The sequence below is a fragment of the Bufo gargarizans genome, chromosome 1 (assembly GCF_014858855.1).
Source record: "Bufo gargarizans isolate SCDJY-AF-19 chromosome 1, ASM1485885v1, whole genome shotgun sequence".
Taxonomy (NCBI): Eukaryota; Metazoa; Chordata; class Amphibia; order Anura; family Bufonidae; genus Bufo; species Bufo gargarizans.
In genome coordinates this window covers 151367647-151384837 of record NC_058080.1, presented here as the reverse complement: position 1 = coordinate 151384837, position 17191 = coordinate 151367647, and the positions used below count along the sequence as shown (strand labels likewise).

At 43.2% G+C, this 17191-nt stretch overlaps 1 protein-coding gene across 1 annotated transcript in view; it reads right to left on the bottom strand.

Annotated features, from left to right (window-relative positions):
• PDGFRL (platelet derived growth factor receptor like) overlaps nucleotides 1–17191 on the bottom strand; it is a 196407-nt gene that overhangs the window by 114260 nt on the left and 64956 nt on the right. The gene's annotated exons all lie outside the window — the stretch shown is intronic.

The following is a 17191-nucleotide window of genomic DNA, read 5'->3' as shown; positions in this document are numbered from 1 at the left end:
TGGTGTTTGTACAACACCCACCACACATGTGAATGTACCCTATGGGTGGGTTTTCATGTCGCAGTTTTTGTTTAAAAATGCAAAGCAAAAACTCATTATTAAAACTGCACACGTTTTTACCATTTGTTAATTTTAATAAAAATTGTTTTTACAGGAGAAGTGTTAAATCAATGTGTTTCTGTTTTACTAGTAAAAAAAGCATAGGCAATTACCACATTTGTAAAATATGTTTTGAAGTTGTTTTTTTTAACCACAACAAAACCACACTTTAGTCAACTGCAATCTTTAAAAATAAATGTGTGTAGTTATTGCAGTGAAGTCAGAGTAATGGAGCCCCCTGATTTTTCCAGAATCTGTGGTCACACATGCTCAGTAGTGATTTCACACAGTTTTTTCTAGCTTTTTTTGCTGACTTTTTCATCTTTTTTTTTTTAAACGTGCATGTGTGATTTTCTTTTTATTATTTAAAAAGTACCACCTCCAGATGTTAGCTATAACCTTATGAAAATATAGAAATTTAAGAAAGACATTTTTTGCTGTATTTTTTGCACTTGTGTTTTTTAATCTAATCTTTCAAGCAGACATTAAAATAACTGAATGTTGGTGCAACGAGTCCCTAAAGAGCGGGTGCAGAGGATGGGAGTGGTAGTGGCCCTGATGAAGTTTTGTGTCACGGTCTGCTCCCTCAGGCCGTTGCTCCCTGGGGATTGGTGCACTGGAAATGACTTTTGCAGCACAATCCAAGTGCAATTTTCTGGGACCATTAGGGCTGTTTCACACGAGCGAGTCCATTGCGGGAATCAAGCTCTGCATGTGTTAATGTGATCCTCTGCTCTGGACTTGCAGGAGCGCACGGCATTATCATGATTTATAATGCTATGTGTCTCTGCATGGCCTCTTTTCCACAGAATCATAGTGACATAAAGCTGTCAGTATGATTCTGTAGAAATAAGGTCAAGCAGAGACACATAGCATTATAAATCATGATAATGCCGTGCGCTCCTGCAAGTCCAGAGCGGAGGATCACACTCACACACGGAGCATGATCTGGTGCTCTGGCAGCGCTATATTGACGATGTCATCTTCATTTGGCAGGGTGATGAAGGGGATTTATCTACCTTCCTAAAAGAGATTAATAATAATACCTACAACCTCAAATTCACGTCCAACATCAACCAAGATAGCACAGAGTTCCTCGACCTACTGATCACCACTCAAGTGGACCACTATGTGTGTACCACTTATCAGAAAAAAGTGGCGAAAAACAGTTTCATCCTCTATTCAAGTTGTCATCTGCCTTCCTGGCTGATGAACATACCCACAGGACAATTCCGGAGGATCAAGAGGAATTGTACTAATGAGGACAAATTTGAAGAGAAAGCTACCAATATGAAAAACCAATTTCTGGCCAAAAGCTACCCAGAATCAGTGGTGGACAAAGCCCTGCAAAAAGTCAGGGAAATGGATAGGAATCAGTTCTTTGTGCCTAATCAGATTGATATTGGGCCAAAAACCAGTGAAGAAAAATTCCGTATAATATTACCGTATAACACACAATATAAAAAAATAGAGCGGATCATTAAAAACCACTGGCATCTGATCCAGAAGGACAAAATCATAGGTCCCCTAGTTCCCTCAACACCAGACATAGTGTATACGAAGGCACCCAATTTGGGTTTGAAAGTAGCGCCATCAATTAAACAAAAATCAGGGACTAATGGACCCATTAACAACTGGCTTAAAAGTGGTGGGTTTCACAGATGTGGTCGCTGTGTGAACTGCAAAATTACATCTTTTGCTAGGAAAACCACACGAGTGAATTCAACCCAAAATGCCTTCTCTGTTGAAATAAAACAACTCTTAACATGCGACAGTTCGAATGTCATATATATACAGGGAGTGCAGAATTATTAGGCAAATGAGTATTTTGACCACATCATCCTCTTTATGCATGTTGTCTTACTCCAAGCTGTATAGGCTCGAAAGCCTACTACCAATTAAGCATATTAGGTGATGTGCATCTCTGTAATGAGAAGGGGTGTGGTCTAATGACATCAACACCCTATATCAGGTGTGCATAATTATTAGGCAACTTCCTTTCCTTTGGCAAAATGGGTCAAAAGAAGGACTTGACAGGCTCAGAAAAGTCAAAAATAGTGAGATATCTTGCAGAGGGATGCAGCACTCTTAAAATTGCAAAGCTTCTGAAGCGTGATCATCGAACAATCAAGCGTTTCATTCAAAATAGTCAACAGGGTCGCAAGAAGCGTGTGGAAAAACCAAGGCGCAAAATAACTGCCCATGAACTGAGAAAAGTCAAGCGTGCAGCTGCCAAGATGCCACTTGCCACCAGTTTGGCCATATTTCAGAGCTGCAACATCACTGGAGTGCCCAAAAGCACAAGGTGTGCAATACTCAGAGACATGGCCAAGGTAAGAAAGGCTGAAAGACGACCACCACTGAACAAGACACACAAGCTGAAACGTCAAGACTGGGCCAAGAAATATCTCAAGACTGATTTTTCTAAGGTTTTATGGACTGATGAAATGAGAGTGAGTCTTGATGGGCCAGATGGATGGGCCCGTGGCTGGATTGGTAAAGGGCAGAGAGCTCCAGTCCGACTCAGACGCCAGCAAGGTGGAGGTGGAGTACTGGTTTGGGCTGGTATCATCAAAGATGAGCTTGTGGGGCCTTTTCGGGTTGAGGATGGAGTCAAGCTCAACTCCCAGTCCTACTGCCAGTTTCTGGAAGACACCTTCTTCAAGCAGTGGTACAGGAAGAAGTCTGCATCCTTCAAGAAAAACATGATTTTCATGCAGGACAATGCTCCATCACATGCGTCCAAGTACTCCACAGCGTGGCTGGCAAGAAAGGGTATAAAAGAAGAAAATCTAATGACATGGCCTCCTTGTTCACCTGATCTGAACCCCATTGAGAACCTGTGGTCCATCATCAAATGTGAGATTTACAAGGAGGGAAAACAGTACACCTTTTTGAACAGTGTCTGGGAGGCTGTGGTTGCTGCTGCACGCAATGTTGATGGTGAACAGATCAAAACACTGACAGAATCCATGGATGGCAGGCTTTTGAGTGTCCTTGCAAAGAAAGGTGGCTATATTGGTCACTGATTTGTTTTTGTTTTGTTTTTGAATGTCAGAAATGTATATTTGTGAATGTTGAGATGTTATATTGGTTTCACTGGTAAAAATAAATAATTGAAATGGGTATATATTTGTTTTTTGTTAAGTTGCCTAATAATTATGCACAGTAATAGTCAGCTGCACACACAGATATCCCCCTAAAATAGCTAAAACTAAAAACAAACTAAAAACTACTTCCAAAAATATTCAGCTTTGATATTAATGAGTTTTTTGGGTTCATTGAGAACATGGTTGTTGTTCAATAATAAAATTAATCCTCAAAAATACAACTTGCCTAATAATTCTGCACTCCCTGTAATAGAATGTATGTGTGGCAAACAATATATAGGCAGAACTAAAAGACCATTAAGAGTAAGAATAGCGGAACACATAAATAATATTAAAAAGGGATACGAAAAGCATGTACTGTCCAGACATTTTAAACTGATCTACAACCAGGATCCAAAAACCCTGAAATTTGCAGCCTTTGAACAGTTAGATCGGCATTGGAGGGGAGGGAACCACATAGCCCGAATGTCCAGGGTGGAATCAAGGAGAATTTTCGAGTTCGGGAGTCTGACACCAGCCGGATTAAATGCCGAACTCGAAATCTTTGGATTCCTCTAATGGGCTGGATGCCCTCGGATCACGGAGGGTACCAGTCTGGCTGATTATCAGCACTGTGACCCCCCCTGGTCGGGAGGCTTCCAGCCCAAATACACCATGAGTGACCACCGGTTATAAAATCAGACAATATACTCTACCGGCTACAAAATCAGATACCATACCCCTCCGACCACCACTGTACACCTGAATAAAGCATATGTTGAATGAACCATATCTCCCAGCTCCCACAATTGGGATCCCCTTACTCAGTCTCTATTATATTATTTGCATTTTTTGATTTAAAAAAAACCTTTTTTAAAATAACTTTTTTAAAACAACTATTAAAATAAACAAAAAATTATACTAAAAATGTTTCTTATGTTCTTTATAAAATCAAAAATGAATTTTATGTACCTATATCCTTTGTCTTCTTCATATAGAATAAATACTAAATGCTGCATATTATGACCACTCTCCATACTAGATAGGGAAATCCTATTAGTGATATTTTTATGTGATTATATATTTTACTAATAATAAATACTTATATGCCGCCAAGCTAAATGATTCAGCTATATACATCTTGAAAGGAAAGCCTACTAAGAATACAACTTTTTTTCGCAAAAATAATTCACTGTAATTGTCAGTGACAAACTAAAGCAAGTGTGGACTCATAAAAACGCAGGAATTTATGAAAAAAACGCATTAAAAACTGCACAATGAAAAAGACATATGATTAAAAGGACACCAGATCGACTAGATCCATCTCAGGGTTAACAAAGAACCCTTCTGATAGCCAGAGGAATAAAAGCCGGGCAGCCAGGCAGTTCTTACTAAAGCCACTGAGGAAGAAGGTAGCCCAACCTTCGAAACGCGTCTGGCGTGGATGAATAAGAAACTGACCCTGGCAGTTAACCGGCAAAACTAGATTTTATTGCTATCTAGAATAAGCTCTTCTATTAAACAAACCGATACCAGGTCTATTGGCCATAGCCTGGTAAACCACGGACAGCAGAAGCCAGCTGGAACAATTAAATCAACCGCATGGAGTAGTGAGAAACGCCCATCGCAGATAAGTCCAGACTGTGCCTACGATCTAAACAGAGTGAGACCTGTGAACTGCGGTCGGCCCTGGATACCCGCGGATAACAGCGAAAGTGGACCATACAGTCCAGATATACCAACAAGGTACCTCCTTACTCCACACACGAGGTAAGCCTTCTGTGTAGCCACGCTACAGACCGGATAGCAGCACTAAGTGTGAGTACCACTACAAATAGCAACGACTTGTAATCACTTATACTGCATATATCTCCTCCTCGGGTCAACTGTGGAGAGTGTATAACACTGACTCAAACAATTGAGACCATATTACCGGAGTAAAAAATCTTATACCCGGAGGGACCGGCTACAGTTGCAAAGTTGCTATTATAAAGTCCCTGAATACAGGCAGCATATGCACTTTAAGTAGCGATTGACTATTACCTACCTAAACACAGCAACACTATACTTTATTTGGATTCTTTGCACGATTAAGAAGTGTTCACAAATATTTTTGCCATATTTTTGCCAACTTTGCATATTTCTATTTTTTCTTTTTTCTTCTTGGATCTATTTGGATTATTATTTTTTCACTTGGAACATTTGCTACATCCTATTTCACGTTGGTCTCTTGTATAGTGTATGAGAAACACATCACTTGGGGACTATATATCATTTGTAGGCACCTTTGAACACCTACTCGATTTCATCAACTATTGCAATAATTGTTGGTCCATATGTGTAGCTAGGCTGGACCTGAACAGGCAGCCCAACACCAGCTTCATTTTTAGTGGCTAATAGAGTCAATCTATACCAGCTATTAGTCTTATCACAGTTTATAATGTATTTAGGCCTATTTTAGATATTGGATTCAAAATTTTATGCTTTTGTTATTCATGCCATATTTTATTCTGAATAAATATAATGTTTGGTGATTCCGGATATTAGAGTGCCCATCTTTACTTTTACTATATTATAAATCATGATAATGCCGTGCGCTCCTGCAAGTCCAGAGCGGAGGATCACACTCACACACGGAGCATGATTCCCGCAAAGGACTCGTTCGTGTGAAACAGCCCTTAAGGAATATGGAAGCAGGTTAGATGGCTGCAATTTAACACTTGTACAAGTGTAGATACTATAAGGTTAGCGGTAAATGGCTTTGTGCTGGTTTGGGTGATGGGTGTCTTGGCTGTGTTCCCTCACCTCACAGCAGTGTCTTTGATGAAGGTGTTTAACTGTTCACTCTGCTGTCTCACTGATCAAGGATTTACTTGAGGCTAAATATAGTCTATCTCTCTGTAGAATCCTTGGCAGGAGCAGGAGCTCTGCAGTGTGCTTCCTCTCCTCTCTAAGGCTACTGGTAGAAAACAGGACCAATCCACTCCCACCAAGAGGAACAAGGTGGTTTAGCCCTGTTCCTTGCCAACTATTGCCACTCCTTACTAGTGTTGGGCACGAATATTTTAATCGCAAATTTTAATCGCGAATATCGCCACTTCGAGAATTCGCGAAGATTTAGAATATAGTGCTATATATTCGTATTCTCGAATATTCTAGATTTTTTTTCATCAGTAACCTCCCTTCTTGCTTGTGGGCCAATGAGAAGGCTGCAAAGTCTTTGTCTGAGCTTAGAAACATCCCTAGCAACCAATAGGAAAGTTGCCTACCCCTTACAATATAAGAACCTCCCCAGCAGCCATTTTCTGTAGTTTTATGGAGTTCTGAAAGAGACAGCAGTGTCATTGCTGTGCTCTTGTCACAACCAGACAGCTGAGAAGCTCTGACAGAAGCCTTTCAGAACCTCCTCCTTGAGTTTTCTTTGTTGTGGTGTTCAGTTCCTCATGTCGTTAGCCTCTCTCAGCTGTCATGTAGTTGGACTGATTGCTTCCCTTTAAATTCCTCCCCATAATGCATTACTGGGCGGCTTATACTTCTTCCTGGAGTGTGTGTGCATGCTGATCCTATTTCCCAGTCTGCTACTAAGTTAAGTGCTGTACATTTATCTGTTATTTTCTGTTTGCTGGATCCCAGGTGACCCTGACTCCCTCCGTGCCTGGTGTAGGGAGCCGGTGGTCGTGTCCCCTCACTATTGTAGGGTGTTCAGGTGTTATATAGTCGAGGTACGTGGATATGCAACCATCCACCTTTGGGATTTTTGCATAGGCTGAGCAGCCAGGGAAAGTGCCAGGTCTTGTGCAGGGGTCTCCCTTTTGGTTCCTTAGCTTTGGATCCAGTGAGTCATATATGCATGTTGCATTGTCTTGTTTCCTGTACACCGTCCGTGACATTATATGCATGTTGCATTGTCTTGTTTCCTGTACACCGTCCGTGACATTATAAGCCGCCAAAACCGTCTCAAGCATGGATCCGGTTTCACTTTTGGCTGAACGCTTCCAGGGTCTTTCATTGGAGGTAGCTGATCTCCGTAAGACTTTTTCTCAGCTTCAAGTGACCAGTTCAGCTTGCGTTCATGGAGTTTGTTCTGAGCCTAAGATCTCGCTCCCGGATACGTTCTCCGGGGGTACTGAGAATTTTGTGCGTTTTAGAGAGGCTTGCAAACTCCATTTTCGCCTTCTTCCCCATTCCTCTGGTGATGAGAAATGGAGGGTGGGGATCATTATAATGCTGCTCAGGGGTAACGCTCAGTCTTGGGCCTTTTTGCTGCCGGAGGGGGCACGGCCTCTCCGTTCAGTGGATGAATTCTTTTTAGCCCTGGGTCAGATATATGATGATCCGGATCGTATTGCTCTGGCTGAGTCTAGACTATGTCTATTATGCCAGGGTAAACAATCCGCAGAGATATACTGCTCAGAATTTCGGAGATGGGCAGCTGATACTGGTTGGAATGATGCTGCACTCCGAAGTCAATTTTGCCATGGTAAATTTTGCCATTGCCTTTCATGAGAGGCCTATTTCCTTGGACTCTGCTATGTCTCAGGCCGTTCGTATTGACAGGCGTCTTAGAGAGAGAGGAGAGATATCTCCTTCCTGTCATACTCAGTCCCAGGACAGTGCAGCGGTCTCATTCTGTGCGCAGGGGTCTCGGTCACTGTCAGCCCCTTCTGAGCAGGAGCCCATGCAGCTGGGGTTGATTGCTTCTGACAATAGAAGATTCAGCTCGCATGGGAGGGTTTGTTTTTGTTGTGGAGGTATAAATCATTTGGCAAATGTTTGTCCCTCTAGGAGATTCAGGCAGTTTTCTGGGAGTAATAAAGAAACAAAGAGGAAAAAATCTTTTAAAAATGTTCCGTCTGTTACTATTGGCAGGGTTGAGGCGGAAATTGAAGGTTTTCCGTTTGCTTGTAGTTCCCGTTTTGTCCTGCCTGCTAGGGTGGCGCTAGAGAGCAAGAGCATTTTTTGTGAGATTTTTGTGGATAGTGGAGCAGCTGTCAATCTCATTGATAATCAATTTGCAATAACTCATGGTTTCCAGGTGCGCACTTTGGGAAAGGGTATTCCTGTTTTTGCTATTGATTCCACTCCACTTTCTCAGAAATCATTAAAGGGTATAGTTCACAATATCCGTTTAATTGTGAGTGATGCTCATGTTGAGGATGTGTCATGTTTCGTCCTTAGCGGTTTGCCTACTCCTCTAGTGTTGGGGCTACCCTGGCTCACTAAACATAACCCCACCATTGATTGGCAAGCGAGGCAAATAAATGGTTGGAGTGACTTTTGCAGAGAGAATTGCCTCACGACATCTGTTTCTGAGGTTGCTACTAAGACTGTACCATCTTTTCTCTCTGAATTTTCGGATGTCTTCTCTGAGAGTGGAGTTCAGGATTTGCCCCCGCACAGGGAGTACGATTGCCCTATTAATCTCATCCCAGGCGCCAAGCTGCCTAAATCTCGTTTATACAATCTTTCCCAACCTGAGAGTATCGCTATGCGTGCTTATATCTCTGAGAGTCTGAGAAAAGGACACATACGACCCTCGAAGTCACCTGTTGCTGCTGGTTTTTTCTTTGTTAAGAAAAAAGATGGTTCTTTAAGACCTTGTCTGGATTTCAGGGAGCTGAACAGTATCACTATTCGTGACCCTTATCCGCTTCCTCTAATCCCGGACCTGTTTAACCAGGTTGTTGGGGCTAAAGTCTTTTCCAAATTAGATCTAAGAGGGGCATACAACCTGGTCAGGGTCAGAGAAGGAGACGAATGGAAGACGGCCTTCAATACCCCTGAGGGCCATTTTGAGAATTTGGTTATGACTTTTGGTTTGATGAATGCCCCAGCCGTTTTTCAGCATTTCGTGAACAGCATTTTTTATCATTTGATGGGAAAATTTGTATTAGTGTATTTGGATGATATTTTGATTTTTTCTCCTGATTTCAAGACTCATAAGGAACATTTACGTCAGGTCTTGCTCATCCTGCGGGAGAATAAATTATATGCGAAACTGGAAAAATGTGTGTTTGCGGTTCCAGAAATTCAATTTCTGAGGTTTCTTCTCTCCGCTTCTGGTTTTCGCATGGACCCCGAGAAGGTTCGTGCTGTGCTTGAGTGGGAGCTTCCTGAGAATCAGAAGGCGCTGATGCGTTTTTTGGGCTTTGCCAATTATTACAGGAAGTTTATTTTGAATTATTCCTCTATTGTTAAACCACTCACTGATATGACCAGAAAGGGGGTAGATTTTTCTTCTTGGTCAGTAGAGGCGCGTAAGGCTTTTTCTAATATCAAGGAGAGTTTTGCTTCCGCTCCCATCTTGGTGCAACCTGATATTTCTTTACCCTTCATAGTTGAGGATTGAATGCTTCTGAGGTGGGTGTGGGGGCGGTCTTGTCTCAGGGTTCCTCTCCTGCCAAATGGCGACCGTGTGCCTTTTTCTCGAAAAAACTCTCCTCCGCAGAGAGAAATTACGATGTGGGAGATAGGGAATTGTTGGCCATCAAGTTGGCTTTTGAGGAATGGCGCCATTGGCTAGAGGGAGCCAGACACCCTATTACCGTATTTACTGACCATAAAAATCTGGCCTACTTGGAGTCAGCCAAGCGTCTGAACCCGAGACAGGCCAGATGGTCTTTGTTCTTTTCTAGGTTTAATTTTGTTGTCACGTTCCGCCCTGGAGTTAAGAATGTGAAGGCAGATGCCCTGTCACGTTGTTTTCCGGGAGGCGGGAATTTTGAAGACCCGGGTCCCATTTTGGCTGAAGGTGTGGTGGTCTCTGCTCTTTTTTCTGAATTGGAGGCAGAGGTGCAGGCAGCCCAGTCAGAGGCTCCTGATCGTTGTCCTCCTTGGAGGTTGTTTGTGCCTCTCGCTTTAAGACACAAGATTTTTAAGGAACACCACGATACGGTCCTTGCTGGGCACCCGGGGGCAAGAGCCACACTGGATCTCATCGCTGGGAGATTCTGGTGGCCTGCGCTTCGTAAGTCGGTTGAGGGTTTTGTGGCAGCCTGCGAGACTTGCGCTCGTGCCAAAGTCCCTCATTCACGGCCATCAGGTCCTCTCCTTCCCTTACCCATTCCTTCCCGTCCTTGGACACATCTGTCCATGGACTTCATAACGGACCTGCCTCGTTCCTCGGGGAAGACTGTGATTCTGGTGGTGGTGGACCGTTTTAGCAAAATGGTGCATTTCATCCCTTTTCCTGGTTTGCCCAGTGCTAAGACGCTGGCGCAGGCATTTATTGATCACATTGTCAAATTGCACGGTATTCCTTCAGACATAGTCTCTGATAGGGGCACGCAGTTTGTTTCCAGATTCTGGAAGGCTTTCTGTTCTCGCCTGGGGGTTCAGTTGTCATTCTCTTCTGCTTTCCACCCGCAGTCGAATGGTCAGACAGAGCGCGTCAATCAGAATCTGGAGACATATCTGCGCTGTTTTGTGGCAGAGAATCAAGAGGATTGGTGTTCTTTTTTGTCCCTTGCTGAGTTTGATTTAAATAACCATCGTCAGGAGTCCTCTGATAAGTCACATTTTTTGGTGCATATGGGTTTCATCCTCAGTTTGGGACTTTCTCGGGAGAGGGGTCTTCTGGTTTACCTGATGAGGACAGATTCTCCTCGTCTTTGTCATCTATTTGGCAAAAGATTCAGGATAATCTAAAGAGCATGAGTGAGAGATATAAGCGTGTGGCAGATAAGAGACGTGTGCTTGGTCCGGACCTGAATGTTGGTGATCTGGTGTGGTTGTCTACCAAGAATATCAAATTGAAGGTTCCCTCCTGGAAGTTGGGTCCTAGGTTTATTGGGCCTTACAAAATCCTGTCTGTCATCAATCCTGTTGCCTACCGTCTTGATCTTCCTCAGACTTGGAAGATCCATAATGTTTTTCATAAGTCCTTATTGAAACCTTATGTTCAACCAATTGTACCCTCGCCTTTGCCTCCTCCTCCGATTATGGTTGATGGGAATCTTGAATTTCAGGTCTCTAGGATTGTGGATTCTCGTCTTGTCCGCGGTTCTCTCCAGTACCTCATTCATTGGGAGGGTTATGGTCCTGAGGAGAGGATGTGGGTCCCAGTGACGGACATTAAGGCCTCTCGTCTCATCAGGGCTTTCCATAGGTCCCATCCTGAGAAGGTGGGCTCTGAGTGTCCGGAGTCCAGTCGTAGAGGGAGGGGTAATGTCACAACCAGACAGCTGAGAAGCTCTGACAGAAGCCTTTCAGAACCTCCTCCTTGAGTTTTCTTTGTTGTGGTGTTCAGTTCCTCATCTCGTTAGCCTCTCTCAGCTGTCATGTAGTTGGACTGATTGCTTCCCTTTAAATTCCTCCCCATAATGCATTACTGGGCGGCTTATACTTCTTCCTGGAGTGTGTGTGCATGCTGATCCTATTTCCCAGTCTGCTACTAAGTTAAGTGCTGTACATTTATCTGTTATTTTCTGTTTGCTGGATCCCAGGTGACCCTGACTCCCTCCGTGTCTGGTGTAGGGAGCCGGTGGTCGTGTCCCCTCACTATTGTAGGGTGTTCAGGTGTTATATAGTCGAGGTACGTGGATATGCAACCATCCACCTTTGGGATTTTTGCATAGGCTGAGCAGCCAGGGAAAGTGCCAGGTCTTGTGCAGGGGTCTCCCTTTTGGTTCCTTAGCTTTGGATCCAGTGAGTCATATATGCATGTTGCATTGTCTTGTTTCCTGTACACCGTCCGTGACATTATATGCATGTTGCATTGTCTTGTTTCCTGTACACCGTCCGTGACAGCTCTGTGCTTTACTGTCTAATTACATTAGATAGATAGTTAGCTTTTATATATAATACAGATAGTTAGTGTGAGATTGGCGCACTCTATCTGCATATAAAGCTATTGTAATGTTCTGCCGTACCAATCATTTTCTCCAGTCTCAGGAAACTTCTAGCAGCTTGAAAAATGTAGCAACAGTGACCCACGCCTGTATTGCGCACGCAATCCGCGCATATTACATTGCCGATTTTCGCAATCAAGAAAATAATAGCGAATTCTCGGTTGAATATATGACGAATATTCGCCCAAATATTTGCAAAATATCGCAAATTCGAATATTGCCCCTGCCGCTCATCACTACTTCTTACTAGTAGATACTGCCAAACATAGAAAAATACAATACAAAGCATTAGCAGATACTCCTAGGTCTGGGGTACTGCGTTGGCAGCACATTGCCTTGTGTAAACAGGGAAGTGTTTGTTCCCTGGCTATCACTACCAGCAAGGAAGATATAACAAAGGTCTTGTGTGCTGTTACTTTGTCCATGTATCACTATGAGGAGCTCATTGCAAAAAGATTATTACAGCTTCCATGGTAATTGTATAACTTCCTTTGCACAGAGCTCCCCCTAGTGGTGGCTACGTTGAGTTGAGAAATATGCTGTTCAGGATTAGCCCCATATTTATGAAGCACCTGTTTCACTTTGCAGAAATTTGGTACATCTATGTTTAGAAAAGTTTCAGCACCTAAAATGGGTGTATCTTAACAGGAAATGGGAGTGGCCTTGTGAAAAAGGAGGAGTTCATGTGTAGCTACAGTGTGGAGAGGATGCAGCTTGCAGTGCTCCTACTCCTGTTATAGATTTCTCTGGAGGGAACCATTACTAAATTGCCTCAATTAAACCCCTAAAGGATAAGAGACAGCAAAGTGAACTGCTGTATCCAGCTTCTGCAGACCCTGCTGCAAAGTGAGGGAAAACAGGCCAAAGACACCAAGCCACCACAAGGCAAGGACCATCGAAGTGCTGAATCACCACCAACCTGCCTCAATATCCTTGCTGCTGCCAGAAGAGAATTGCACTAAAGCCTGCTGCTACTATTTGTATTCTAAAGTTCTACATTGCACTTAGTAAAAAGGACTTTGTGTTCAATTTTGGCCTCATTCTTCAGTGCTACAACTTTCTCTGCAATGGATCCCAGGGAGCAATGGCTTGAAGTAAGACACCATGACACAACTACACTACATCATGGCCACTACCACTCCCATCCTCTATACCGGCTCCCACAAGGGCGCGCTGCATGTGCTGCCGACAATAGTGAAAGTATATGTGCCAAATGAGTGCAATCATTTCATTTGGACACATACAGTGCCAAGATTGGCCCATATTGGTAAAGTTTAGGCTGTCCATCTAATTTCACTCTGCATTTTAGACAGGATTAGGCTAAGTTCACACTTCAGGTATTTGGTCAGTTATTTTGATTCGTTACTGAGAGTCAAAACCTGGCTCGGGTCAAAAACACAGAACAGGTGCAAATTAAATCATTACACCTGATCTTTGAGTAGGATTTGTAGCGTCCCACTATGTGTGTGTGTGGGGGCACTGCTCAAAAGCACTTTTTATATTATCACAAGCACTAGGTTGTCATGTATAATTTCACATTTGTATAACTGCAAAATCCCTGTTAACAGGCCTATTAGGTGCAATTTATACATCCTGCCACTAGATGGGGATAAAGTTCAGGTCCTATATACAGTCATGATCAAAAGTTTAAGACCACTTGAAAAATGGCAAAAAATCATATTTTACATTGTTGGATCTTAACAAGGTTCCAAGTAGAGCTTTAACATGCAACAAGAAGAAATGAGAGTGAGACAAAACATTTTTTGAGCATTCAATTAATTGAAAGTAACGATTAAACTGAAACAGGCTGTTTTTCAGCTGATCAAAAGTTTAGGACCACATGCCTTTAAAAGGCCAAGTCTGTGCAAAAATGTGGATTCATTGTCATTTTCTGTCAGGTAGTCACACATTGTGATGGCAAAGGCAAAAAACTCTTCCTTTTTGAACGTGGTCGGGTTGTTGAACTGCATTAACAGGGTCTCTCACAGTGCGCCATCGCTGCTGAGGTGGGACGCAGTAAGACAGTCATTTGGAATTTCTTAAATTATCCTGAGGGTTATGGAACAAAAAAGTCAAGTGGAAGACCCAAAAAAATTTAGTCAGCACTGAGCCGGAGGATCCAATTGGCTGTCCGTCAAGACACTGGACGATCTTTGACCCAAATTAAGGCCCTTACTGGTGCTGACTGCAGCCCCATAACCATCAGACAGCATCTGAGACTAAAGGGCTTCAAAAACAAAAAACGTCTTCAAAGACCTCGTCTCCTTGAACGCCACAGAACTGCTCGTTTGGACTTTGCAAGAGAGCACCAAACATGGGACATTCAAAGGTGGAAGAAAGTTTTATTCTCTGATGAGAAAAAATGTAACCTTGATGGTCCTGATGGTTTCCAACGTTACTGGCATGACAAGCAGATCCCACCTGAGATGTTTTCTACGCACCACAGTGGAGGGGGCGCCAAATTGGTCTGGGGTGCTTTTTCCTTCAGTGGAACAATGGAGCTTCAGGAAGTGCAGGGGCGTCAAACGGCCGCTGGCTATGTCCAGATGTTGCAGAGAGCATTCCTCATGACTGAGGGCCCTCGTCTGTGTGGTAACGACTGGGTTTTTCAACAGGACAACGCTACAGTACACAATGCCCGCAGGACAAGGGACTTCTTCCAGGAGAATAACATCACTCTTTTGGCCCATCCTGCGTGTTCCCCTGATCTAAATCCAATTGAGAACCTTTGGGGATGGATGCCAAGCGAAGTTTACAAAAATGGACAACAGTTCCAGACAGTAGATGGCCTTCGTGCGGCCATCTTCACCACTTGGAGAAATGTTCCCACTCACCTCATGGAAACGCTTGCATCAAGCATGCCGAAACAAATTTTGGAAGTGATAAACAATAACGGCCGAGCTACTCATTACTGAGTTTATATTTTTAAGTTGGATTTCTGTTTTTTGGGGGGGGGGGGGGATTAGTTTTTTTTTTGGAGGTGTGGTCCTAAACTTTTGATCAGCTGAAAAACAGCCTGTTTCAGTTTATTTGTTGTTTTCATTAAATTGAATGCTCAAAAAATGTTTTGTCTCACTGCCATTTCTTCTTGTTGCATGTTGAAGCTCTACTTGGAACCTTGTTAAGATCCAGCCATGCTAAATATGATTTTTTGCCATTTTTCAAGTGGTTTTAAACTTTTGATCAGGACTGTATATTCAGGTCAGGCCTAGTGAGACAGATTAGTCAAGGCAGATCAGATTAACTAGGATGTAGTTCAGAAGAGAGCAGATCTGAGGTAGTCAGATCAAGTTAGCGGGAGGAAAGATAGAGTGAAGACTTCGCAACGCAGATTAGTGAGTGGAGCCAAATTCGCTAGAAGGTGTTTACTCCGATGTTAGGCGCAGAAGAGCGTTTTCCTTCTGTAGCTGGATTATAGACTTGCATCCCTGACAAGTAGGAGAAGAGTTTGCCTCCCTGCAAAAGAAACAAGCATTTCTAGGAATTCATCGGTGATAAGAGCCATTATTTAGGGCCACAGACACCTTTGCATGGTGGAGGTTTATAGCTTCAGGCAGCCACACCAACCTTTTGAGGGACAGTTGAGTTTTCCTGTCTATACCAATTTAACTTGTAGGGAAAGTCAAGGAATAGGATCCAAGGCATCTAAAGGAACCAGATACACCTAACCCACTGCTCCAAAACCAACCTAGCACCTGACAAGCCTTAAACAGTGGATTTGTAGTATCGTCTCTCTAACATCTAAAGACTGCATAATTGTACCACAGCATCTGAAAACCCACTAAAGTAAAAGTTGTGAGTTGCATCTTACCACTGTCTACCTCATTATTAATACCTATGGTTGTGCCACCATTAACAGTACTGGCGTCACGACAAAAATCATGCAACAAGCACCCTAAGCACCCTTAACACCAAGGGCACCTCAACCACCATCTTGGCTGATGCTTCCCTACCACAGAGCATGCCCCGGAGGATTTCATGCTGTCTACCTCAACACTGTGCTGCCAGCCCAGGGAGGCTATCTGCTAACCGTGAGTAAACTGATGAACTGTATGTCATACCATTTGACCCCTCATCGGTCCACCGTGAACCTCACGTGTACCCCCTGCGACTGGCTGGCTGCATATTCACTACTGGTTTCGGCTCACAATAAGTGATGGAAATAACTGAAGTGTGAACTCAGCCTTAGTAAATCTGCCCCATAGTTTTAAAAACAAGCCGGGCACAGAGCGAAGAGTCCGGGCACGAGGAGAAGAGTCCACTCTCTGCCCCCCTTTAGCATGATTGACAGGTCAGCCTGTTAGGAGTTCATGTAGATGGAAATGGATGACAGGTTTACTTTAGGCCAATTAAACTGTGAGGAAAGTCTATTTAAGGGCTGTGGAAGCCACAACACACCAATGTCTCTCTTCTGGTGCATAATAAAGTTTATATGTGTTTTTGGAACCATGAAATGTCTGCTGTGCTCCTGACAAGTCCGGGAGGTGATTATATTATGGGGGTATAAGCTTGTTTACTGGACTAAGCAGCATATGCTGGTATTAATATAGGAGGACGTGCACGGAGAGAAGAACTAATAGGAACAATCTGCAAGGCAGATGATAGGAAAGATTTGAAGCATTCTTCGTGCAGCAGTGCTGAAGGGCACTCATGGAAGTGAAGTTAGAGAACGCCTGTGAAATTCAAGCTTAGGAAATAATCGTTTCTGGGTGTGTTAGTCAGTGAATGAAGAATTTACCATTCCAGGTCTGGGTTATGAGCATCACCATGTAATGTCTGGCCATGAACATGCCAAGGGAAAATAGAAAACACATTTACTTTAAAGTCGTTTCAATAATCTTTTAAGTTCCAGTTCACAGATCAGCTATACGCTATATAGAAATAGAGCAGTCTCTGTTCACACTGTACGGTACAATAGTAATACTGTAGGTGTCTACAACTGGCCTGCTCAGTCACCGGGACAAGGGTCAGCTGCATATAATAACTGTACAATATGGTAACCATGCGCTTTAAACGCCACTTTCATCTACACAGATGTGTCATCCCACGTCATCATGTAATGAAAAGTGATGACATCTGTTAGACGGTACTCCAGAATTCTGGCTTCAAGGGTCTGGCCACATGGTCAGGGTTCCTGATGCAGTTTTGGAAGCC